The sequence below is a fragment of the Nylanderia fulva genome, unplaced genomic scaffold, assembly GCF_048542155.1.
Source record: "Nylanderia fulva isolate GAGA-0341 unplaced genomic scaffold, ASM4854215v1 Scaffold3, whole genome shotgun sequence".
In the NCBI taxonomy this organism is placed as follows: Eukaryota; Metazoa; Arthropoda; class Insecta; order Hymenoptera; family Formicidae; genus Nylanderia; species Nylanderia fulva.
In genome coordinates this window covers 2,567,253-2,594,194 of record NW_028190368.1, presented here as the reverse complement: position 1 = coordinate 2,594,194, position 26,942 = coordinate 2,567,253, and the positions used below count along the sequence as shown (strand labels likewise).

General features: G+C 36.7%; 1 protein-coding gene across 1 annotated transcript in view; it reads left to right on the top strand.

Annotated features, from left to right (window-relative positions):
• Positions 1 to 26,942, top strand: part of rdx (BTB/POZ and MATH domain-containing protein rdx) — a 94,103-nt gene that overhangs the window by 19,353 nt on the left and 47,808 nt on the right. Inside the window, exon 3 of the mRNA XM_085484294.1 lies at positions 21,107 to 21,167. The gene's annotated coding sequence lies outside the window, so the exon portion shown is untranslated. The remainder of the gene's footprint in view (positions 1 to 21,106; positions 21,168 to 26,942) is intronic.

Sequence of the window (26,942 nt, the reverse complement as noted above, 5' to 3'; positions counted from 1 at the left end):
CGTCGACGTTAGTCCGCGCACTCGCGAGGAATCGCAAATGCGTGTCTCTCCCCTATCGCGAGAGGATATATATATATACGCTGTTACACGATTCCCGTATCGTCGTTTCTGTTTCACCGTATTTCACTTAGAGACACACGACGATGCCGCTCTGGGCTCCGTGCTTTCACTTTGGCAAACACTTTCGCCGGTTTCGACTTCGTCGCGAAAAATCACAACGCTCCAATTTGCAAGGACACACAATTCCCACACAATGTTATTCAAAAAAATCTATAGCAGTTTGTTCCTTTAGATAATGCTGGAAATATAGAGAAAGATAGATCGCGCGAAGAGAGGAGAGGAAAAGAGAGAAATACAGGGCGTCCCAAAATTAATAGTAAATCTGTTAACCTGTTAACTTGGGGAAAATGTCGAGAGAGGCCATTATTTTTTGCACGTTCTCAAATTTTTGCCATCGAGTATCTTCGTGATTAAATTAAAATTCTATTAAAGCAAACTTTACATGAATTAATAAAAGAATGTGATTTTGTTAACACAGTTTATTTCCACAAGGCTTACCATTTATTTTCAATCGCTTATAACTCGAAAATAATCGACGTCTCGAGATTTTCGTTGAGGAAAAATCGTCTCCAAATGATCCCAGGAATCTGCCATTAACAGGTTGACTACTAAGTTCTGGGACACCCTCTATGGACGGACAGGGGTCGCAGAGAGAGAGAGATCTGGAAACGACGCGCGAATTGTGATGCACGCTTGTAGCGTGATTCGCTTGTTAAGAGACGGACTCTTTCGACTAATTAGAGAAAATCGCCCCGGGAGGTTACCGTGCCGTCACGAGTACGCGTCTCTCGAAAAGCCGACCGTGAGTTCGAAAACTAGTTCAATTAGAGAAAACCGCGGAAAAGGAGATATCTCTGGCGGCGCATCGAGGTATGAGGGTTTCGGGGGCAAGCCGCCGTCTCGTCGGCCCGTAAGGCAGCTCATGAAAGAACCTTCTCCCGTTTGGCTTCTATATTCGCGATGCAGCAACGATAAGCACGTCTCCCTTTTCGACGTCGAATCGCGCGGATAAGTGTCCCTCTCTCTCCTGGTCTCTCCTGGGCTACATATCTACAGATGTACTCCAAACTTTGCGTCGTCATTTCTCGGAGCAGCAATCAAACGTGTCATGCTTATGAGGGAAAGAATTTTTATTTCGTATATACAGAAGACAACCCTTGTCAAATTTGAAAAGCTTCTCTCTTTTTGGAAAACATTTTTTGTGCGAAATTTCTTCCCACGATAGTTCCTTGCTTTAGTCATGCCTCGTACATATGGAGTTCTAGGGTGTCTAGCGGTCAGGGAAATCTGGAAAATCGGGCATTGTTAGGAAATGTTAGAAATCTGGAATTGTCAAGGAAAAAGTGAGGAAATTTTACTGTTTATCTGGATTTTTTCACATTATTCTACATTTGTCTCAATAATTTGAAATTTTTGTTAAATAAATATCAGCTTTTCCTTGACTCCCAGCACGCTAATTTTCTGTGTTATTAAAAATCGATTCGTTAATTTATATTTTCACCGTCGTGTTATTTTATTTCAATGTGTTTGATAGAGATAAAAGTAAAAAATTTGATATAATATAAATAAAAAAGCTGATTATTTAAATAGTGACATGTTTGTTTCGATTATCGCACATAATGCAGATTGTATAATTAATTTAAATTTGTTTTAATTTCCGAACCAAGGATTTCATGATTTAACACTTAATTGATTTATCATCTAGATATATGCAAATTATATATTTGGAAAAAATAATACAAAAAAGCGAGGGCATTTTTTTCATCGAGTCTGCTGGACACCCTGAGTTCCTTTATCGTTCCAAGGCGTCGATATATTTACCTGCGTTTCTCCTCGAACCGCTGGGTTCTAGCCGCATTTGCTCATCCAAGAAAGAGAGGAAAGAAGAAGACAAGAGAGACGAATACACACCGGGTCTCTTTGTGAGAGAGGACCCGGTCTCTCTCTCTCTCTCTCTCTCGAGGGATCCGAAAAAAGGTCTTGGAAGCCAGCAGTCGACGGACTGCGGTTTCGGTAGAAGTCGAGCTGGACGTGCCGAGGCTGTGACCGCGTTTCACGCTGAGCTAAAGTGGCACGCGCCTGCCTGCCTCTGTCTTCGTCTCCTCCGCAGGCGTCTCCGCACACGCGTCTCTTGCGTTCTCCACCCTGCCCGGCATTACGCGCCGCCGTCGTCGTCATTATCACCGCCATCATCATCATCGTCGAACCGAATCGACCTCGCGTCTCCGTTCCTTCTTTCTTTGTTCCTTCTCCTCATCTCATCTCCGAGCTGCTCCCCCACTTCTATCTTCTCTCGTCTCGTCGAGCATGTATGTATATATGCGTACATATAAATCCTCTTCACTTTCTCCCTTCGCACGAGTCCCGTAAGTCCTAACGTTTTAACCCTCGAGCGATTCAATCGGCGAATTTCAGTCACGCAACTACTATACGTTACGAGGAGCGAGCAGCGCAAACAAATAATGCTTTAGTTTTGATAATCGGTTATATAATGATTCGCGAAATTAATCGGGTTTTTTGATATTTTTTTTTTGACAATTAATATTTGGAAAAAATTATTTTTATATGTATGTATATGCTTCTCTCTGCTCTTTCTATTTTCTTAGATTGAGAACTTTATGAAAAGCTTTTAAAAAATTTCATCAGTATTAACTTTTAAAAGGTTGCGTAGAACCAATTTCATTTTTCATTATTTTCTACTTTATAAGAAAAAAAGAGCTATGCATAAAAGCGTAAAGATGTTAAAAGGGAAAATACATAAAACTAGACGCGCGAATGACTCTTCGTGATTGATGAGCGATATTTATTCATGAGAAATGAATTATTCCTTAAGGACGTGCAAAATGAGATTTTTTTTTTTTACTAAATCCAATGATTTCCAACGGAACAGCTTGCGAATATTCCCATGAATAGCAAACGCGATGGAAACATCGGCGAAGGGAGAATGAACGCTTCGATGAAGTCGCCTGCTGAGCTTCCCGATATTCGAGGAGGCGTGCATTCTGATACGGGTTCCTACTTCGATATGTCAAGGACTACGATTAACGCCGACGATTGTCGGTAGACTGTCTCCTTAGAAACTCAACGTGAACAAACGCTGCGATACGATACCGTACCGTATATATATGATATCGTTTCTGAGTAAAAGGGTAGCCTCGATTCGGTGGCTTCTCTCTGATAGCGTTTAGTTTTCACTATCAAATCGTATCCATTTTTTTGTCGATCCCCTCCAATAGATAAGCGATTTCCTGTAACCTCGTTACGTCACTGCTCGTGTGTCGGTTTTGCTAAAGAGAGCAGCCTTGTAATTTTTCCGCGCGTTTAAATACCTTCGTATTACTAGAGCTTAAATTTAACTCGGACTTGTGCGATTTCGAAGGAATTTCTGTCGTCTATATTTATTCGTTTTGCAACTAGAGCATTAACACGATGTTGCTCGATATATTCTCGCGAAAAGTCAATCTCGATTTGCATCCATCATACCCAGCCGAGCCTTCCGACAGCTCGGCTTGCATTTTCGAGGCTGCGAACGCGACCTATTGGCACAATCTATCTCATCTGCGAGATGTGAAACGGCGTTAGATCGGGTTCGGGACGAGCGCGCTTAGAAAGTCAACGTGCCAACGGGTGTAATCCCATACGTATACATATATCGCCAACGTAGTTTAGGTTAATCGCCGTTGCCGTTCCAACACAAGTAGGCGACCGTAACTAACCAGCCGAGCGAACTAGGCGAAATTAGAATGTTTTCTCGATCCACCGCCGCATTGCGCCGGTTTCCAATGTGTGTTGTGTGTTGTATATGTTGTGTATGCGAGTCCGCGCGAAACGCGATCGCGGCCAGTCCGATTCCGAGATGCGGGAAATCGAGAGGTTTGTACACAGAAACGGAACCCTCAAACACGCGTTTGGGTTTCCACTTACACGTACACAGAAGAGAGAATTTTCTCTTAGAATTTATCCGGAAAATCATGGTAATCTAAGACAATATAATATTGAAAGAATTTTATAAGAGTTTCTCTAATTCATATTTACCGCGATAAAAATATTAATATCTATCGCAATAAGATATAAAACATGTTCGATTCATTTTACATATTAATATTTTTTATTGTGGTAAATATTAATCGGAGAAACTCTTATAAAAGATTCTTCCAATATTATATTGTCCCACGATTACCATGATTTTCAGAGTAAATTCTAAGAGAAAATTCTCTCCGTGTACATGTATAGGATCGGTTGTTTCAAATGCTTGTTAAATATTACACGACAGGGTACATAACATACCTTTTGTTTCCCTTTTAGAACTTGTCTGACCTACCTGTCGGGTAAAACTGATTATAAAGTTGGAAAAATCAGTCCATAGATACGAAATATGAATCACAATCTTGTGGGCGACGATCATGGATATTTAAATGAAGGGAATGTTTGAAGTTAAATGAAATTACGAGTGACGTTAATGTCTCTGCTGAAAGAACCTCTCTCTAGCATATGTGTAAGAACACATTTTTCTCTCTCTCAGTCCCTGTCTCTCTCTCTCTCTCTTTCTCTTTTCACGATGGGCAAGGCGTACAAACGGTTTCACTTTTAGGTCACCTTCGCGTAAGTATACTCGGATTTCACCACTTCGCCCGACAGCTTCGGGTCCTTTCGCTCTTTCGAAACTTTTGATATTTCTCGGTCGCTGTATACACGAGGGATTAGCCTTCGTCGTCCTTTGATACTCTCGCGCGGATCTTATAGCTCTGGAGGAGGAGATTTGTTTAAGTTTTTAAGTAACGGAGACCACATGCGTTTACTCTTCTTGGTCTTTCTACGGAAAGCGATAATTCCGTAGGGACGAAATGTAGAGGTGGCGAAATAATAATTTCACGTATAAACTGACTCTTGTGCCTCTCTTCGCTCGAGCGAGGAATTCATTTTTCAGCCCGGCCCTGAGTACATTTACAAACATACGACCGAAAGTCCTACATGCGCCCGTCGCTTTCCCAGAGATATCTCGTTTAACCTCGGTGCTTCATTACGAAACTAGTTGTTAACGTAATAGTAACCGAGCATCGCCAAGCCGAAGTCGAAATCGAAGTCGAGGAGTCATTAATAAGCCGTTTCAGCAACTATAACCTTCCATTAAAAGACAGAAATACCTAGTCTTTAATACAACTTCTTCGTATCTCTAAGGGAACTCGTTTTATATTTATAGCATACATATCTCTTGAAGAAACTTTTCGTATTAAATTAATTAACAATTTATATTTTTGATAAACGCTTTTATTGTTAATGCGTAAATTAAATTTATTTTATATTTGAGACAAAAATTCCACGAAATACATATTTTATGGATTATGACAAGTGTAACAATAACGGACGTGTGTTTTCCTCGTTCTGAGGACACGTCTCTCAGAAGGGCTTACATGTTTCTCGAGTTACATATATACTTGGTGACCGTGAACGATTAACTTTAAGAACTCTTGCGAGGAACTCTAGTCGACGCGCGTGCAACACAAAAGGCTCGTTGTGACGAGACGAGACTCGGTCTCGGTCCACTTATTCGCGGCTCCGAGTCGCAAGTACGTTCTACTTGCAATTCGGAGCACCGCGTAAGAGTAAAGGCTTTGCCTGCAATCCTACGCGAAATACCGGTACTTTCAATTCGCGCGATACACCCGATACACGCGATAATCGTCCACGTAATGAAGCGGATATTCTCCGATTCTCCTTACACAGAGAGAATTTTTTTTACAATTTACCCGGAAAATCATGGTAATCGTAGGACAATATAAATTATTAATAACAAATATTAATACGTACATAGTAAAATTAATCGAACATATTTTATACTTTACTGTGGTAGATATTAATATTTTTATATTTAAATATTAAAATTTTTAAAAAATACATGTGATGTACATATACACAGAGAGAATTTTTTCTTAGAATTTATTCTGAAAATCATGGTGTAATCGTAGGACAATATAAATTATTAATAATAAATATTAATACGTAGTAAAATTAATCGAACATATTTTACACCTTATTGTGGTTATTAAAAAAAATTGATGTGGTGTACATATACACAGAGAGAATTTTCTCTTTGAATTTACCTTGAAAATCATGGTAATCGTGGGACAATGTGTGGTATTGGAAGAATTTTGTAAAAATTAAAATAAAATTTTACTATGTACATAGTTTCTTTAATTAAATATTTAACACAATAAAAATATTAATATTTACCACACTAACAATTAACTATGTACATGTAAAATTCATGGAACATGTTTTACATTTTGTGGTAAATAATATTCTTGTGAATAGTAAAATTAATCAAACTTTTTTAATATTTTATTGTGGTAAATATTAATATTTTTGTACACAGTAAAATGAATTGAACATATTTTATATCTTATTGTGGTAGATATTAATATTTTTATATTTTTTCGTGATTTTCAAAATTCTCTTTGTGTAGATTATAATCCTGTCATTACAAACTGCGTTACGTCGCAATCTCGGGGTTTAACGTAATAGCACGCGGATAATTGGACATAATATTATGTGTGTTTAATGGATATTAACGACATATTTATTGCGCGCGGAAAGGATGGGCTTGATCCTCCGGGCTTACAGATCGCGACAAAAGCGAAGCCTCTCTTTCTTTACAAAGAAGAGCGTCTCTAATCGTTTTCTCACACAGGAATAATTACGCACGTGCACGACTGGCCTATTTAATTCAATGAAGCGAGTCATTGACGGACCTATTCAATCACGCGACAACGACACGAGGTCACGTTAACACAACAGACGGAGGCCGCGCAAGTTACACACGACCGCAGACCCCGAAGAGTAAAGTACCCACCCACGTGCGAGGTGGGACATGTCGTGGAAATCGCGAGCCCCGGGGCGATTGATGTTTGGCCGATTTCCACCACAGTTCGACCGTTCGAGCGTTTGTTACAATCGTAGATTCAACGCGGAGGCTCCGACATCGCGTTATGATTTCTTTTCCTTTGTATACCGAATGACAAATTTTTCAGAGAGACAAAAGAGAGGAGAGAATGAGAAAAAAATTTTTACTTTTTTTAAAGATATAAGAGTGCGAAAAAAATTGTTTTTCTAGATAGATTGAAGAGTATTATTGAATCCTTTAAATCATCTTTGTGTATCATCATATCACAGAGAGAATTTTCTCTTAGAATATATCCTAAAAATTGTGATAATATATGGCATTGAAAGAATTTTACGAGTTTCTCTGATTAAATATATTTACCACACAATAAAAATCTCTAATATCTAGCACGATAAGATATGAAATATGTTCAATTAATTTTATTATGTACATACACTGAAAAAAATGTGTTAACTTGACTAAACCTTTCAACTAAATATTATTTTGTTAATTGAACATATAAAAATATTGAAATTAAATGTAACATAATGTATATTTGACTTAAATACTAATATATGTTCAATTAACAAAATTGTAATTTAATTGAAAGGTTTAATCATCAAGTTAGCAAATTTATTTTTCAGTGTATCAATATTTTTAATTATGGTAAATATAATCAAAGAAATTCTTTACTGTGTACAAAAATATTAATATTTAAAATATGTTCGATTAATTTTATCATGTAACATATTTTACATTTTTTTGTGGTATAAATATATTAATTAATTTTTTACTATAATAAATGTTAATCGCAGAGTATCAGAGTAACTCCTATAACCATGATTTTCAGGATAAATTCTAAGAGAAAATTCTCTCCGTGTACATTTAATGGCCAGATTTTCCAAGTCTTTTTCTCTTCTCTCATATCATGACACGACATGATTAATCACGCTTGAAGTATCGACGCTAGGCGTTAGAGATCGTTAAAGATGACGCATAGTAACGCTTTAGTGTTACGTACCCGTCAAATTGAACGCGTCTCTCTCTCTCTCTCTCTCTCGATTCGTTCGACAATATTATAACTTCCCCACACGCGGGAGAGAAGGCGTGTGTCTGCGATCTAGGCTAACCGCGCCGGTCGTGTCATAAGTGGGAGCATAACCCTGTCGTATCTCCGGTACCCATCGTCGTCTCGGGTGTCGCGAACACACGTCCGATTTATTCACAAACGCCAAATGCAGAATCCGTGACAGATTCGCGAGAGACGTCATCTGCGAAAGATCTCGCGGAGAGATGAGATCGCTGTCGAGTCCCGACGTTACACAATTAAATATTTCGCAAATTAAATGAAATTAAGACCTGACATTGAATATCCGTTCGCGAGAGATAGAGAAATGTAAAGATATTATCTCGTTGTATATGTATATGTGCGTTCTCTTTTCAAGTTTGTGAAATCCGTCAGAATCATCTCGCACAAACTCTTGATTTAATTTGCGAATTTTCGCTCTTTGTCGAGCTCGCTCGGCGTAAATCGTCGAGGCGAGATCTCTCGGAGACCTCGTCGTGCAACCTACCTACCTACATAAACACGATGCTCCGCTTTGCTTTCCGTTCTCCTTAAGAGCACCGTATCGCACCTTCTCGCGGCAAAGAGTGAGAGAGATGGAAAAGGAGGAAGAGCGGACTCTCGCGCAAAAAGCTTCTACTACTTCGCACAACTGCAACCCAATTTCGCGCGGTAGTATTTTCTACGCGTATCGTAGGTCAAGGTTGATGTATCTCATCTAATCGACGCCGTTTTACGAATTTCGCCGAAATAACAAATTTCAACCCGCAATTTGTCCCTGAAATTATCGAATCTCTCGATAATCGTCGGTATAATCTTGGAACGGAAATTTATCCTCAAAAATTCAACAGATTATTCGATTTAATTATTATATTTATTTAGTAAAAAATGTATGCTCTCTCTTCTCTCTCTCCCTGTGTATATGAAAATTGGAAATCCTTATATTTACGAAAGTATCGTGCCTGCGGCTCGAAAATCTGAGACTCCGAGAGAAACGGTACGCTCCAGAAGATCTCGCGTTACTTTCGCGTGTTTACACGTGGGTCTCGAGTGGGTGCTCTTGAGAGGGAAGTATCCGCGCGCGCGGACATGTCATGCACACAAATATACATATGACGTAAACGAATGATTATCCATCTTACTCGCGATTTATGAATCGATATTTCACGTTATAACACTGCGAACGAGTATATACGGCCGCGACACGTATTCAATTAACGACGGTATAATGGAACGTTCTCATTAATCGCGGACGACAATATTGACCCTTCCCCCAATAATTATTGGTACGATTAATGCAAATTTCGTCTCTCGCCTTTCCCGGGCCGAGATTTAATGGACCGAGGATCGGAGTCTATTTCTTTCTCCTTTTACAGGCTGTTTACACTGAAAACAAAATTTGTTAACTTGACTAAACCTTTTAACTAAATTACTATTTTGTTAAATCAACATATATTAGTATTTAAGTCAAATATACGTTTTGTTAAATTCAATATGTTATATTTAATTCAAATATTTTTATACGTTCAATTAACAAAATAATATTTAGTTGAAAGGTTTAGTCAAGTTAATCTTTTTTCAGTGTAGCGGTCAGGGAAATCTGGTTATAAATCTGGAATTGTCAGGGAAAAGTCAGGAAATTTTACTATTTACCTGGATATTTTCACATTATACATTTGTCTTAATAATTTGAAAGTTTTTATTACATATAAATATAAACTTTTCCTTGACTTCTAGCACGCTAATTGTCTGTGTCGTTAAAAATCGATTCGAAATTCGTTAATTTATATTTTCGTCATCCTGTTATTTTATTTCAATGTGTTTGATAGAGACAAAACTAAAAAATTTTATATAATATAAATAAAAAGGTGATTATTGAAATAGTTTATAGTGACATGTTTGTTTCGGTTATCGTACATAATGCAGATTGTATAATTGATTAAAATTTTTGTTTTTTTAACTTCCGAACCTTTTCATTGTTGACAAAAATATCTCAAGGATCTCATGATTTAACATTAAATTAATTTATCATATAGATATATTCAAATTATATATTTGGAAAAAATAATACGAGAAAGTCAGGGAAAAAATAATTTCTGGTCTTAAAAAATCTGAAAAAATGGAATTTTTTTCATTGAGTCTGCTGGACACCCTATTTCTCTTTTAACGCCCACCTCTTCTTCTCTCTCCCTTTCTCGCGGGAGAAGAGAATGCGACCACGCGGAAATCGCTCGCCTGTTCGTTACGCGTGTTCGATCAGCCGGTTATGTCTGTGAATGTGTGGGCGCAATTTCAATGCGTATATACATATATAATGCATGTACGTGTGGCGCGCATACAATGCGCCGGTAACGAAGTCGTTTCGCTCCTCGTTATTTCCGAAACTTTCCTGCCTGTCTAGCTGCGAAACAGCCTAAGAAACGAAACGTCGTTTACACGCTGTTGAACGCATAGCGGTTCTTAATCATGTTGCTCCGCGAGTTTTAGTTTCTCTCTCGCGGTTTCTGCTCCTGATCGGTAAGCGCACCGTGCGAGTGATTTATAAGTTCTACATTTTTATATCTCTTTTTTTCTTTTCTTTCAAGATTAATTCCCGCGTCTAAACGAGTCTAACGTTGTAAAGAATTTTTTATACATTTTTTTCTGTATTGCGTTGGTAGATTTTTTACAGTTTGTCTTTGATTTCTCAAGAACGTATTCGTACTATTACATGTGTAAAAAAAAAAGAGAGAAAACAGTTATCGAAAGAAGTCAAAGTTCAATTTTCAAACATATCACTTTGTTGTGTAACGCGACGTATCGTTCGTTTCTTATCATTTCAATGCTTGCTCCGATGAGAAACGAGTTACGAATTTAAAATATTTATCTTCATTAACCTTTCAGAAGCTAAACCCAAAATAACCAAAATATGAATAAAATTTGCACGTTCGTATCTAATTAAAGACTATACGTTTAATATTCCGATTCTCGACGAGTCCGCTAGAACCGGTTGGTTGTCAAAAAATCTGATATTCTCTCCCTCTCTTTTCTTCTCTGGAAACTGTTAGGTTTTTATTACCATATTCAGAGATCCCGGTTCGTTCGATCTCGCACACACAACGTTGCATTTTCGTCTACGATTTCCGTCGAGCTCGCGCCTTCGCTCTTATGCTTGGGTCCTCGAACGGCGGATAATGTTGCGCACGGGGAGTGAAAGCGACACGGTGAACCCGCTTACGAGGTTACCCATGTACTTTTACTCCGAACCGAGCTGTATTATAGTGGCTACTTACCCGGCAGTCCCTGGCATAGTTATCACCAGAAATATCGCCGCGTTGGAAAGCCTGAACTGCTACGCAGACAGAATTTTCTCTTAGAATTTATCCTGCAAAATCATGGCAATCGTAGGACAATATTGTATTGCTATTGAGAGAATTTTATAAGAATTGCTCTGATTAATATTTTTATCACAATAAAAAATATATATCTACCACAATAAGATATTTTGATTAATTTTACTCTATGTACATAAAATTAATCCAACATATATTTTATATTTTATTGTAGTAGACATTAATATTTTTTATTGTGGTAAATATTAATCACAGAGAAACTCTAATAAAATTCTTTTAATACCATATATATTATTCTGATTGCCATGATTTTTATAGAATAAATTCGAAGAGAAAATTCTTTCTGTGTAGAAATATAATAAATATAAGTAATAAATTCGAAAGATTCGTAAAATGTGCTTCTGGTACAAGGACACAGAGAAAATTTTCTCTTAAAATTTACCCTGACAATATTGGAAGAATTTTATAGGAGTTTCTCTGATTTTAATTTTTTTATTGCAATAAAATGTATTTGATTAATTTTACTATATATTGATATTTTTTATTGTGGCAAATATTAATCAGAGAAACTTATAAAATTCTTATATTCTTTCAATGCCATATTGTCCATAAATCATGATTTTCAGGGTAAATTTCAAGAGAAAATTCTCTCCGTCTACGCATTTGCTCTGTCTCTCTCTTTCCCGAGAGAGAGAGAGAGAAAAAAATTCTCTCTTTATTCGAAACTGCTAAATATATATAATTTTTCCCCTGCGCGTGAAATCCGAGAACGTTGAACGTTAGAAAACTCATTCGGTCCGACGATCGTCCGTGGGCGACTCGTGTGTGTTTCTGACCTCGATAAAAAAATATTCAGAATCTACCTGAGATACTTAATCCTCCCAGGTCTGCGTGGGCTTTGTCTAGTTCGTGAAGCTACCCGACTCTAAAAGAGAAAATATCCCAGAGTTATATTTTGAACCTATGTAACTCGTTTCTAATTTCATCTCTGTGTGTCGAAATATCCTCCTTTCTCGTCAGTTTTATCTTTTTGTTTTATTCCCGCTTTTAAAAGCTTCAGCTACTATTCAGGAATTCCGGAAATTAGAATTATTTATCGTTTTTATTATTAGGGATTAATGGTGGCAAATATCGCCAATATTACACTGTAAAAAATGTATGTACTGTTGGGTTGAGAGTTGATGTGAAAACGTTAGAGCTGCCGCGTGAATTGTATCCCAAATGTGCGCGCGATGGTTACTTAAATTAAATTACTCGAGAATTTTAAACGCGGCGGGGTCAGATTTTAAAGCTTTTTCCTTGTACCTTTTCCACCCCCGTATTATGTGTATGCGCGTTCGCGGTCCCGCATCGTCGGCTTCGGAATCGATTTTCATTATCGTTTCATCCGAGGCCTGGGAAGAGAGGATGGAAGCTTTCTCTCCTGGACAAAGCGGACGCCATATGCCGCCCTGGACAATGAAAACGAGTGGAAACGAGCGAGAATGTCTCGTCGGATGGCGTACATGTGTGCGTAGGGCCCCTCGGTTTCTCGATTCTTTCGGATGCCCAACGTTGGGGAACCCTTCGAGCCCTCTGAATTTTCGCCCTCGCTGCTCGCCCGTTCTCTGTCCCGACGAGGGCGAAGAAACGAACCCCCTATCTCCATCGTTCTTTACCCACCTCGAGGGATGAGTGTTTTTTCGTGTGTTTGCGCTTAAAAGTTTTTTTTACCGCCTTTGTGTTAAAAATTGAAAACGAATTAATCTCGCTTTTTATTTTTTAATACATATACGGAAAAAAATTCCCGTAATCCCAAAATTAGAGAATTTTCCTTCAACCTCGAACCTTGATATGTATAAATGAATCACATCCATTAAAATGCTTTTATTTTAGTAATATCGGAAAATTCAATCTCGGAGTTATAAACCTTCAATTTTGTACCGGAATATTACGAACGTTATTTCACAGCGAGAAATATATATCGCGCATTGCATAATTATTTCACTTAAAAGGGGACTATAAAATGTACATTTCGGAATTTGTGTATAATGAAATTAATCTCTCTGCGCAGTGTACTAATATAAACGTAAAGTGAAATAAAAAAGAACACGGAGAGAATTTTCCTCTTAGAATTTACCCTGAAAATCATGTAATCGTGGGACAATATGATATTGGAAAAATTTTATAAGAGTTTCTCTGATTAATATTTACCACAATAAAAAATATCAATACGTATATAGAGTAAATTTTTCTACGAATTAATCGAGCATATTTTATATCTTATATCTATTATAACTATTAATCGGAGAAACTCTTATATAAAATTTTTTTCACATCTGTCTTATAAAATTCTTCCATATCATATATTGTCCCTCGATGACCATGATTTTCCGGGTAAATTCCAAGAGAAAATTCTCTGCACGATTTTTTAAAACATTTTCAAACTTTTCAATTCAGAGAGTTATTTCGCGTCTCATCCGGTGCTTCGAGGGGGTTAATCGCGCTTCGCAATTCGGGAGAATTAATCTTTTAATATATATCTTACATCTTATTTAATTTATAATTTGTATCTTTTATCTTGCGTGGTAAATATCAATCATAGAAACGCTTATAAAATTCATTTTCATATGTCTTATGAAATTCTTCCAGTACCATATATTGTCCCTTATCATGATTTTCCGGATAAATTCCAAGAGAAAATTCTCTGCACGATTTTTTAAAACATTTTCAAACTTTTATCCGCGAACAAAAAAAATAGGATTAATCAGAGAGTCATTTCGCGTCCTATCCGGTGCTTCGAGAGAGTTAATCGCGCTTTGCAATCGGGGAGAATTAATCTTTTAATATATATCGTACATCTTATTTAATTTATAATTTGTATCTTTTATCTTGTGTGGTAAATATCAATTATAGAAACTCTTATAAAATTTATTTTCATATGTCTTATGAAATTCTTCCAGTACCATACATTGTCCCTTGATTACCATGATTTTCCGGGTAAATTCCAAGAGAAAATTCTCTGCGCGATTTTTTAAAACATTTTCAAACTTTTATCCGCGAACAAAAAAATAGGATTAATCAGAGAGTCATTTCGCGTCCTTTCCGGTGCTTCGAGGGAGTTAATCGCGCTTCGCAATCGGGGAGAATTAATCTTTTAATATATATCGTACATCTTATTTAATTTATAATTTGTATCTTTTATCTTGCGTGGTAAATATCAATCATAGAAACTCTTATAAAATTCATTTTCATATGTCTTATGAAATTCTTCCAGTACCATATATTGTCCCTTATCATGATTTTCCGGGTAAATTCCAAGAGAAAATTCTCTGCACGATTTTTTAAAACATTTTCAAACTTTTATCCGCGAACAAAAAAATAGGATTAATCAGAGAGTAAAACGATTTTTTAAAACATTTTCAAACTTTTATCCGCGAACAAAAAAATAGGATTAATCAGAGAGTCATTTCGCGTCCCATCCGGTGCATCGAGGGGGTTAATCGCGCTTCGGAGACCGCGATGCAATCAGCGAGAATTAATGCGGCCACGTCGCCGATATCGTCGTCTCACCGAACACTCCGGGCAGAAGTTTCCCTGGTAATCGCCTTCGCTCCACTTTCCGTGGAAAAGCCGTGAAACGAATTATATCACGGAGCGGTTATTCGGATGTTCACGGAGCTCCTCGTCGGCGGTTTTGGAGCCGCGCTCGCGCACAGCCGGGTCTCTTTCTCTCTCTCTTTGACCGCCCTTCGTCGTCCCTTCTACCTCCACGACCCGAAACGGATCTATATAGATAGTGTGCGTCGTTTCGCGGCAAGGACGAGGGAAGGACTCACTCCCTCGTCCTTGTTCTATCCATTCGATACCACCGTTGTCGTCCTTGTCATCATCATCATCATCATCATCATCATCATTATCATCATCATCCGCCACTGTACATGTACCACCCACAGAGAGACAGAGGATCGAGGGATCCTAAATGCGGCCTAAAGCGAGTCGAGGGTAAATACGATCTGGGATAACGTATAGCTTTTATGACGGATGATTCTTTTCAGAATGGAGAAGATGGCGAGATCTATTGTATTCGACGTCTCTCGTTAGTCCTTGAATTACATGAAATGGAAATAATATACGTATATTGTAACATGGAATAAAAATACCTGGCACTTATAAAAAGAATCTAAATTAAGATATATATATAAGATACCTTCAGACACTCTAGTAGATTTATTTTTACAAGGACCTTTGTGCCCTAAAGAAAAGCAACGATTAAGGGTTACCGTAAAGAATCTTTTGTGACGCTCTTTTGTCATTCTCTCTTAATTATTAATACAATTAATAGACAACGGCCTTTACGATTTAAAAAAAAAAACTAAAGAAATAGTATTTTAACAAATAAAATTCAACTAAAAAAATAGGGATATCTGCAGACACTTTAGAAGATTGACTTCTTCGCAAGGATCTTCGTGCCCTAAAGCGAAGCAGATTAAGGGTCACCATAAAGAATCTTTTGTGGCGCCTTCCCTCTCTCTCTCTCTCTCTTAATTATTAGCCTGACAGGGCGATTTAATATTGATTCAATCGATGCGCGATTCCTGTAATCGAGGGACGATTTATAACAAACCAGTTTGACGACTCTTACTCGGCCTCAGCGCTCCTCTTTTAATTCGATGTTATTCGATGTAACGATAATAAGATCGACGTAACGCTATACAAATTTGTTTGCCCAAACGAGCCATGACCCGTGCAAAAATTTACTCTCCTTCCGAATCAATGTAACTGATGACATTGTGATGTAAGACAAATCGGGTTCTGTCAACTTCCCTCAGGGGAAATCATTCAAAGAGAATGAAAGGCCGCGCCTTAAATATATATGTATAAATATATTTTTTATCTATAAAAAATATATATGAAATTAATAGTAAGTAAAAGATAGATGTATGAAAATAAAATACAAGAGAAAAGAGTTGAATATTTGAAAATAAATATATAATATATTATATATGGACGAGGCTAGTATAACAGAAAGAGAGATAAATAATAAGATCAAACAATAAGTAGGTATATATAAAAATTTACGATAGAAGTTTTCGATATCATCAAGTGGCTAAAAATAAAAAAATAAATATGATAAGTAGAAATGTATGTTTATGTAATATTTGCATAGTGTTTTATTGGTGTTTATTTTCTTACTGTCGGGGATTTAAATTCATATATATATATATATATATATATATATATATATATATATTCCGCCTTTATAGCTTGTATTCCGTTATGTTCAGTCGTGTTGTTTCGCGATTGTAATGTCAAAGTTCCTCAATTGACATCCATCTAATTGATCATTGATGGCACCTGGCCTAGTGGTACAGTTAGGACGAGTGAGAGTTGATATTAAACGTCGCGGCTACGAAAGAGGATCGAGGTTAACGATATAAGTTCTCTCTTTTTCTCTCTCTCGTCACGAACTTTTTCGTAAGGGAAGAAAATCAACGGAACGTCGAGAGCGAATTATCGATCCGAATGACATCTGGGGAAAATGCGCTCGAGGTAGTATTCTGCCGGTGATTTATGAGCCTCGAGATTACAATGGAGCGAAAGAAGGAAAGAGTGTATCGTGACACACTGGAGAAAAAATTGTCAACTTGACTAAACCTTTCGATTAAATTTTTACTACTTTTTTTAATTGAATATGTTAGTATTTCAGTCAAATATATGAGTTTCGTTACATTTAATTCAAATATTTTTATCTGTTCGATTAGAAATAAAATAATAGCAATTAAAACAAAATAATTAAATAAATCAAATTATTCAATTAGAACAAAATAATATTTAGTTGAAAGGTTTCGTCGAGTTAACAAATTTTTTATTTTTTAATCCAGAGATGGCTATAAAGTTAGAAATTTACCGCAACAAGATTCTTCCTTAAAGAAAGTAAATAATTCCGCCTTATTAAAGAAAGTAAATTAGAAAATGAATTAGTCAGGATACTTACTTCATTTCAATTACCGCGTTTCGGAGTAATGATGTAATCCGATTTGAAGAGAGAAGGCTTTTGAAGACCGCGTTCGACGACATCGAAATTTAATCCAGGATCTAATGATCGCTTATGCAACTCGTTCTTCGCCGATTCGCTCTCTCGCAATTCGCAGAGTCTCGTCAAAAAATATAATACATATCGCGGTATCTCCAGCGGACATTATTCACAGTCCTCTCTTAATTACATTAGGTTGATACGTCCCCCCCCCCCCAAACCCCCTCCCCCTGGGAGCTGAACAGAGACGGGCGCTGGAATTGTTTCCATAAAATTGCGACACGACACCGTTTCACCGCCGCTAATTCACCGAGGAGATTTATGCTAGCCGCCGCGCTTTAGCTCCCTCGACTCCCTCCTTTGGGCACCGACCCACTTTTCCCATTATCGTAGCGTAACCATCGTCGGACGGTGCATCGCCGATAAAAATCGGCCCGCGTCTGTCAAAAGGTCGTCGAGAGCGTCCGCGTCTTTTCCCTGTCGTTTCGCAAGAGAACGTCGCATGTGGCTGCATGAAGCTGCCTGTAATGCAGGGGGAGAAACCTGGAATTCTCAGGGAATTTTGTTCTATACCTTGAAAAATCCTGGAATTATCATGGGATTTGATTTGAACTCGGGGAGTTTTGTAAAAAATTGCTCCTTTGATTTCAAAATATAGTTTTCAAGAATATATTATTTATTAGTTTTATATAAAGTATGTATTAAATAGTATATTGTGTATCTAGTGCGGAAAGTTGACAATTGGTCACGAGTGCGGGGGATGAACGCACGAGCCGAAGATGGCGGCGTGGGAAATCGGCCGCTTTCCGCACAGAAAACACGCACACAAAGTGCCACTTTGCCTGCACGTGTAATACAAATATATATTTTATTATAATGTAATACTATATATTACATTATTATATTAAAACAATACTTTGTTTTTTGAATTCTGAAAAGAGACGAAGATATAGAATCGAGATTGGTGAAATTGGTCCATAGCGAATAAAGGATAATTCATGGAGTATCTTGGTGCTACCCCATTCTCGAGCGAACTCTGATGATGAGATAAAGTTTTAATACATTTAAGCGTTTCTAATCACGTAAAAGAGCTTACACCTGCATATATGACTTCAATAAATTTTAATGTTATATAAAAAGCGCCGGGGAAAAACCCGGAAAACTTCTGCATAAGTACATACAGAGATCATCTTTGCATATCCAATTCGAACGCATTCGAGATTTACACTCGACCTGCAAAAATCCTCGATAAAAGAGATCTAGGATCCTTTCACACGGGATTCGAAAATGCGCGATGGAAAAACGGATTCTGGATCACAACTATATATATGTATACAGGGTGTCCCAGAACTGGCGGAAAAGTTTTTAATGACAGATTCCTGGTGTCATTTGGAGACGATTTTTCCTCAGTGAAAATGTTGAGGGAGACCATCATTTTTAGCATGTTTCCAATTTTTATTATTATGTATCTTTATAACTAAGCCTTATATTAAAATTCTATTAAAGCAAACTCTACCTAAAATTAACTCGAGAATGTAGTTCTGTTAATATTCGATTTCCACAAGGCTCAGTTTCCAAAAAAAGCCTTTATCTTCAGCTGCTTATAATTCGAAAATGATTGGTGTCTCGACATTTTCGCTGAGGAAAAGTCGTCTTCGAATGATCCCAGGAATCTGCCATTAAAAACTTTTCCGGGACACCCTGTATAGATGCAAAGCAAAAGGGGATGGCGAAGAAAGCGTATATATCGTGCATTTTTGGTTCGATGAAAAGCTCAACGAAGGAGGATCTTCTCCATCACCTTAAATATGTGTGTGTGTGTGTGTGTATATATAATAGAGGCTCGAAAAACGAGGCGAAGCGAGGTGAAGAGAGCTGACCTACTGTGGCAAGTGGCTCAGGGCCGTCGTTGTCCAAATCGTCCCCCCCAATCGCCCTCCCACCGAACATTCTCTCCATCCGGTACCACGCGGCAGTATTCAGGTCTGTCTCTTTCTTTTTCGTTCTCTCTTCTGAACGTAATATCCTCCTAGTCGCTCTGTCTTCCTCCTCGTCCTTCGACCTCTCTCTCTCTCTCTCTCTCTCCTCCCATTTCCCTTTATCCTTTTCAATTGAGACTCGCGATCAGGATTCGCGCTAACGTTCTCTCGATAAGGCAAATGGACCGTAACGCCCGGACGATAATTTCCGGAGTCTATCGCGAGGTCGTCCCGCGTGATAATGAGGTATCGATTTTAAGAGCGATTAGAGGCGAGCGCCTTTGTGCGAGCGCGAGGGTGAAAGCCTCCGATAATTGAGAACGATATAGTTCTCGTTCTCGGTACATAGCCGCCAGAGAGAATATGGAGTTAATATATGGCGGTTCCTGCCTTCCTGAGAGAGTGCTTTCTAACCGATTCCAAATAGAGCCATTGCTCAATGTACGGCATTGCAAATGAGCCTATTATAGCGTAGCTTATTTACCCGTTTTAGCATCCGCTCTTACATTTTATTACTTCCATTGTATGCGCGAGGAAGAGAAAAAGTAACGAAATACTACTTTGAATGTTAAGAAATTAATTTTTTTTTTTTTTTTTTTGACGTATCCTTTCTCTATTTCACGACGACTCCCTTTTATTTAGTATTTTTCTTTTTTTTCTAATTAACTACACGGCGAAAATTTTCTCTTAGAATTTATCCTGAAAAATCATAATAATTGCAGGACAATATGAATTATTAATAAAACATTAATATGCACATAGTAAAATTAATCAAACATATTTTATATCTTATTGTGGTAGATATTAATATTTTTTATTGTGATAAATATTAATCAAAAAAAATTTAATAATTTGTAAGGTAAATTCTCTACGTGTATAAAAGTTGTAGAAAATTAAATTTTGATTATTGTATATATTTTGCTCGCGATACACTATATTTTTTTGCCGGAGAAATGGCATAATACTATTCGTTTGGTCCGCTTAACACGATGTATACGGCGATGTATCGTTTGTTAGCGAGGTCTGATTCAATATCCTCGACGGGATTCGTGACCGGCTCTCTTGCACCTTTTTGCGCACGGTCAACGTAAACGCCCACCCGAGGAGGAAAGTGAATCAGCGGCGGCCGCCGAGTGAAAATCATCTAGTGAAAATGTGAAGGTCGGGTAGAGTGGCGATTTGAAAGTTCTGCCGTAGCTTCCAGCTACGAACCGATTTTCACTCTGCCATCGTCGTCGTATATAGGTATCCCTCGTGAAAACGTACGGCAAAAGGTCGGGGATTATTGTGGATTATTATTACAGGTTCCCTAGGTACCGCTTTTATGTTGCACGCGCGAGCATAACTCACAAATGCAGCGAATCGCTCCGATAAATGACACACGTCGAGCCTTACACTAATATATTTTTATGCTGCACTAAAATATATATATAGAAAAATATATGTATTTTTTTTTTATTTATTATATCTCCAAAAAATTGTTGTATATTAAAATTAGTATGATTTGCGCAAAATTTAATTTTGTATACGATATTTTTATTTTATGATATAATAGAAAAAATATATATACCTATATTAAAATTTTTTCCATAAAATTGATATATTTAAAATAAGTATAATTTGCATAAATTTAATTTTATACACAAATTTGTTATTTAGAGATATAATATAGAAAGAAATTCAATATATAATATTCGATTCTATACATCATCAATTTCTCATATATTACAGAAATTTATGTACTTATATATCTTTTCTGGTTTTTGATTTTAGAAATCTTTCTGGAGGAGGACATCCTTAAGTGATATCGAGGCGAAGCAAACTATGGTGACGAGTAAGTAGATGCATATGAATACTGATTATATTTTTTTGCATTTAACGATGCATTTCACGCTTCATTTTTTCGTTTCCTTATAGTCCCGCTAAATCGGAAACAATGCAGTTTTGATAATATTTAGCGGACGATCTCGATTCTTTAATTAATTTATTTTAATCCTTGAATTATCTACCGAAATACTTTATTTATATCCCTGAAAGTAAAAATATCACAATAGCAAACTCATATCTTAATCTACATCTTAATAGTAGATATATTATTAATGTATTTGCTATTAGTGATGGATCCAAAGTGTCCTCTTTAATACTCACGCAAATTTGATTAAGATTATTTAAAAGTAAAATTAAGATTGAAACGTTATCAAAAATACTTGAGAATTTTCGATCTAATTTTCGCGTAACGTTGTTTACGTCAAGTCTGAATTTAAGTGAGACATCTTCTGTCGGCTCGTGTCGCCGACGTGTCTCTTCCGCATAGTTTATCGTAATTCCACGCGCGGAATCGCGATGGAATTATTTCTTGATCGGGACCTTCATTCTTTGCACGGCGAGTCTCGGCCGCGAATGCTTTATATCCGCGTAAAGTGTAAGAAAGATGAAGATAGACGATGAAGAAGAAGCGGCAATTTGTACCGTTGCATGCGCGCGAACGACAATACTTCACAGCTATTGTAGATACACACTCGAAAGTGACATCATTCGTCCTCGCACTTACGTAAAGATATATCGCGGTGTTGTGTCCATCGTTAACGTCTCGATGATCCTTACGTGACTTCTTATTACATACGCGTGCATTTAGCGCGAGGTATGCATTTAACGTTCCTGCGCCTGACGTTTCAAGATTGACGGCTGCACGAGCAACTGTCATTGATCATCGAATTAGTATAGATATGGAGATTATCATAATTTTTTAATATTACGTTATTAAGCTTTTATTATTTTATTTATTTATGATTATTATCTATATTATATTTGTTCGCACAGAGAATTTTTAATAAAAAATAATTAATAAGAATTTTATAATAAAAATTTCTCTGATTAATATATTTACCACAATAAAAATATTAATATCTACTACAATAAAACATAAAATATGTTCGATTAATTCTACTGTACATGTAAAATTGATCGAACATATTTTACATCTTATTGTAATAAATATTAATATTTTTATACATAGTAAACATTAATTGAGAACATATTTTATATTTTATTGTGGTAGATATTAATATTTTTTATTGTAGCAAATATTAATCAGAGATAAAGTATAAAAGTAATTAATTAATTCAGAGAAATTCTTATAAAATTCTTTTAATACTAAATATATTGTCCCATGATTACCATGATTTTCAGGATAAGTTCTAAGAAAAGGAAATTCTCTTTGTGTATTACTGTTTCTATTTATTATATATACTTTGACAATTATATTATCAATTTAATTTACATCGTATTGCTGCAGAGCGAGAACTCTTACTTTTTAATCACTGTGCAACTAAAATTTTCATTTAAAGACATGCTAATATAGACATCAAATAAAAATGAGAAAAATGCGGAAAATATTTTCGCAAAGAAAAATGCGGAAAATATTTTCGCAAAGTAAAATTTTCACAAAGACTCGTTTAATGCGGCGGGATATTCGATTTACAATATAGAAAAATTTGTGTTTTCTTGTTAAAAACGGTACACGTTAAAGTTTTTGTGTTAAATATTTAACACACATTTATGTGTTAATTTAACATATTGCTTAATTGAACTTCAATGTTAAATTATTAAAAGACAAGATTTATCTGTTAAAATTTACAGAAAAAATGTTGATTTTCTATTTTATAATATAAGTGGGGGTGATAAAATCTAAAATTAACATATTTTTAGTTAATTTTTACACTATATGTAAAACTATGTTAATTTTACACAAAATTGATTTCAAATTACTTGAAGTTTTGCGTTGACTTTGTCTTAAAATATTAACACAATATTCGTGTCTCCATTTAAAATATCCATATTCTCGAGGTATTTTTATATCAATTCGACCATTATACTAGAGCTATAAATTGTTTATTTATTACGACATTTCGGTTTTGGTCCTTTTCAAGTACAGGTTCTAATGCAATATAATGCAATTGTGACAAGTTGTTAATGATTCACGTTGAAAACTTAAATCATTGAGGGACGCTAACATTATATATTAGAATCTGTACTTGAAAAGGACCAAAACCGATGGTCGAAACGTCGTAATAAATGAACAATTTATAGCTAGTACTGGTCGAATTGATATAAAAATACCTCGATTTACTAATCTACTAACGATACTGAAAATCATGAATTATATCCATATTGTGTTAAATTAAAAGAAAAATTTGTGGACCATTTGGGCCATGTAATATCTGTGAAATGTAACACAAATTCAACTGTGCGGCCATTGGCATGACCATATTCGCATGTTCGCTCGGTCGCGTCACATCGTTCCCATCGTCGGGAAAGGTTAACTGTTTGATTAGATTAGCGTGGCGTGCAAATAACGGCGGCCGGCCTCGGGTTCACAGAGACGACCATTGCCGGGCGTCGTTAGGTGGACTTTGTCGAAAATCTCCGGAAAGGACGGCGGAAAAGAAAGCCGCCGCCGCTTCCGGGATCGGTAGACCGGAGCATAATGAGCGAGGGCGAGCACGTAGCTAGAACGTAGCGACCATCCAAATGGTTATTTTCGACGTTGAGGTCGTCTAGGACGCGGTAAAACGAGCACTCGAGGACATCCTCTCCGTGTGTGTGTGTGTGCGCTCGTATACATGTGTGCGTTCCTCCTCTTCGCTCTACACACATGGCCGAGCCCACACGGAGATGTAACTTCGACGCGACCTCCGGCGTTTCCTGTCTGCCCCGATCGACAATCGATCGCCGATGATGATCGATGCGATATATGGGAAAATGGAAAAAGTTGGAGTTATATGGGAAGCGACCTTTCCTCGAGAGGTTCGTCAAATGTGTTTCTGTTGTACACAGGGAGAATTTTCTCGCAAAATACACCGTGAAAATCATTATTGGGAACATTTTATTAAGAGTCTCTCTGCGATTAATATTTTTATTACAAGAAAAAATATCTACCGCGCAATAAGATGCAAAATATGTTCGATTAATTTTATTATATAGTACAAATTATTGTGTGCATATTTTAATATTTTTTATTGTGATAATTATTTAATCAGAAATACTCTTATAAAAGTCTTCCAATACCATAAAATGTTAGAAGATGATTTATATATATGAAAAAAAAAACAGCACATGAAACTTGAATTGACTCGAAACATTTGCATTGTCTAAAGAAGGTAAAAAGAAGTCCTAAGCTCGAGCAGCAAATAGAATCTTTTTTTTTTTGTTCAACGAAATAAATTTATATAATACATATATATTAAACTATTTCGAACTTTCCCATATTTTCGACTCATTGAAACCGGGCAATCTCTCTATTCTCGACTTTCCCTTCAGTCCTCGCTTTCGAAACTTTCGCAACTTCGAGGTGTCTTTTATCTTCACATCGTTCATCGTGGCTAATTTGTCAAGAGGCAACCTAAGCTCGGTGGTATCTCAGATTTCAGGCTATTTGCCCAGCGAGATTTGATTTATTTCGCGCATCCGGGTATTCGAGAACCCTTCTCTTGTCATCTCCGTAACTTAGCACTCTCGCGAGAAATCAAATTCAGATGCATGGCATAATTACTATTAATATCCGAATCTGATTTCTGACGGTGGGGATTCTAAGTTAACAAGAAGGTCTTCTTGTTGCACGAGGCGAGAAGCGAGAAATATCTGCCGCATGTGTCGTTCTACATCGCTTTTAGATTATAGAATGACCTTAACCCCAGTATCGATAATCGATGGAATCGATCCTGAGCTCGGATGCTCCACGAAGGTATATATCTGCAGACTATCTGGGGCTGTCGAAGGCCACGGCCGACTAATTTCAACCTGAAAAATATACATCAAATTCTCGCCAAAAAGTTCCCTCCTTTTTGTATCTTTATTTTAGAATTTTCGTCAATCACCGTCCTCGAGTAATCCGATTAAAATGGTCCCGCTGCGGTATATTTATTATTTGTCTGGATTTATCTTATCCGGAAGATACTTTAAATTGATAAAAATATATAATAAATTATATATAAAATATTTCGAAAGAGAGGAACATTTTTTCCCGATAAGATTCGGTATCGAACGATAAATCGAGACATATATTATGAGATTCGAGACTCTCCGAAAGAATTTACGATCCGTACGCGATCTCCCTACGAGAATATATTTTATCGCAACCGAATGCAGCTTCTCTCTCTCTCTCTCTCTTTTTATTCTCGAGACGACTCGGATCGATACACTTTGGCTTTGTATAACTTTCCGCGTGCGTAAGAATTAGCTATCGGTCCGATAAACGCGCTCCGAACACGAAAATCTCCGTAATTAAATTATATAACGCTCGGTCTTCTCGATACATCGATGCGCGATCGCGAACCAGTTCGATATACATATATATGCGATTTCGGTTTGTCGCTACAATCAACCTCGCGCGTTTTACGGTCGAGCGAATCCGAAGCTCGTGCCCAGGGGTAATTAAGTTAACGAGCCGACCCGGGGAGCAACGTTAATTAATTTGTCATACCGGGCTTCTCGGCGAATTCCGGAGTAAGGCTATTAAGCGTTTCCGTTCATCTCGCTACGGTGCGCGAATGATAAGCGCGCTTAATCCGTTTAATCCCGTCGTTTCTTTTTTCCCTTTGCGAACAGTGCATGCTTTACGTTTCGATCTCTTTTATTTTATTTATCTTGTTTTATTTTATTTTATTTTTTTAATTTAATTTTATTTATTTCTGATGAGGTATAAATAAATTAAGTCGATCTAATCGCGACTATTTAAAAATACAACACTTTTTTTATAAATATTTCTATAATTGTAAAAAGAGGTACCGAGAGCTATTTAATGACTGAAAATTATACAGACATAAAATGAACAGTTTCTTTTAAATTAATTGAAAAAAAAAAGAAGTTTGTGGTAATTATATTAAAACTGGAATATAATCAGACGGAAAGAAATCCAATAGTATCACGAGACATGCGTATTTTATAGTATTTTGCTTTTAGTTTAGGATCAGAATGAAAAAATAAAAGTGTTGCATATATAAGTATATTATATTTCGCGTCAAAAATAATGATAAATTCTTATTCTAAAATAAATAATTTGTATAACGCTAAAAAATGAATGTGTACTCATACACACACATTTCTTCAATCCGTAAGTATAAGTTGATGTAAAAAAGTGGTTACATCGATCGGTGTCGATCTTTCTCTCTTAAAGCGGAGATCGCCTAACGCGCGCGCGATGCCTTGGCCCACAAGAGAGGAGCCGACCTCATTTTTATTACAATTCAAACGCGCCCTCCCACCTGTCCTCCCAGAAGAAATGTCAGCGATTGTCGATGGAATCGGGCACATGGAGAAATCTCTTTCGTCGATATATGAATAATATATGGTCGCGGACACAGTTTGTCTCTTTTCCTCGGAAATCCGCGAATTCCTCCGCGTGCGATCCGATTGTAATTCCGCGTGATTAACTTGAAAATTTTATTCGACGCATCCTTTTCTCTTACGAAACGCCGGTTTTACGCAAGAATAAAACCATGGCATTCTCAGATCGTTGACTTTACCTGTCGTACGTCTATATTTATGTATCGTATGTAAAATATATTTATTAATATTATATAATATTAATGTTATATATATACGTAACATT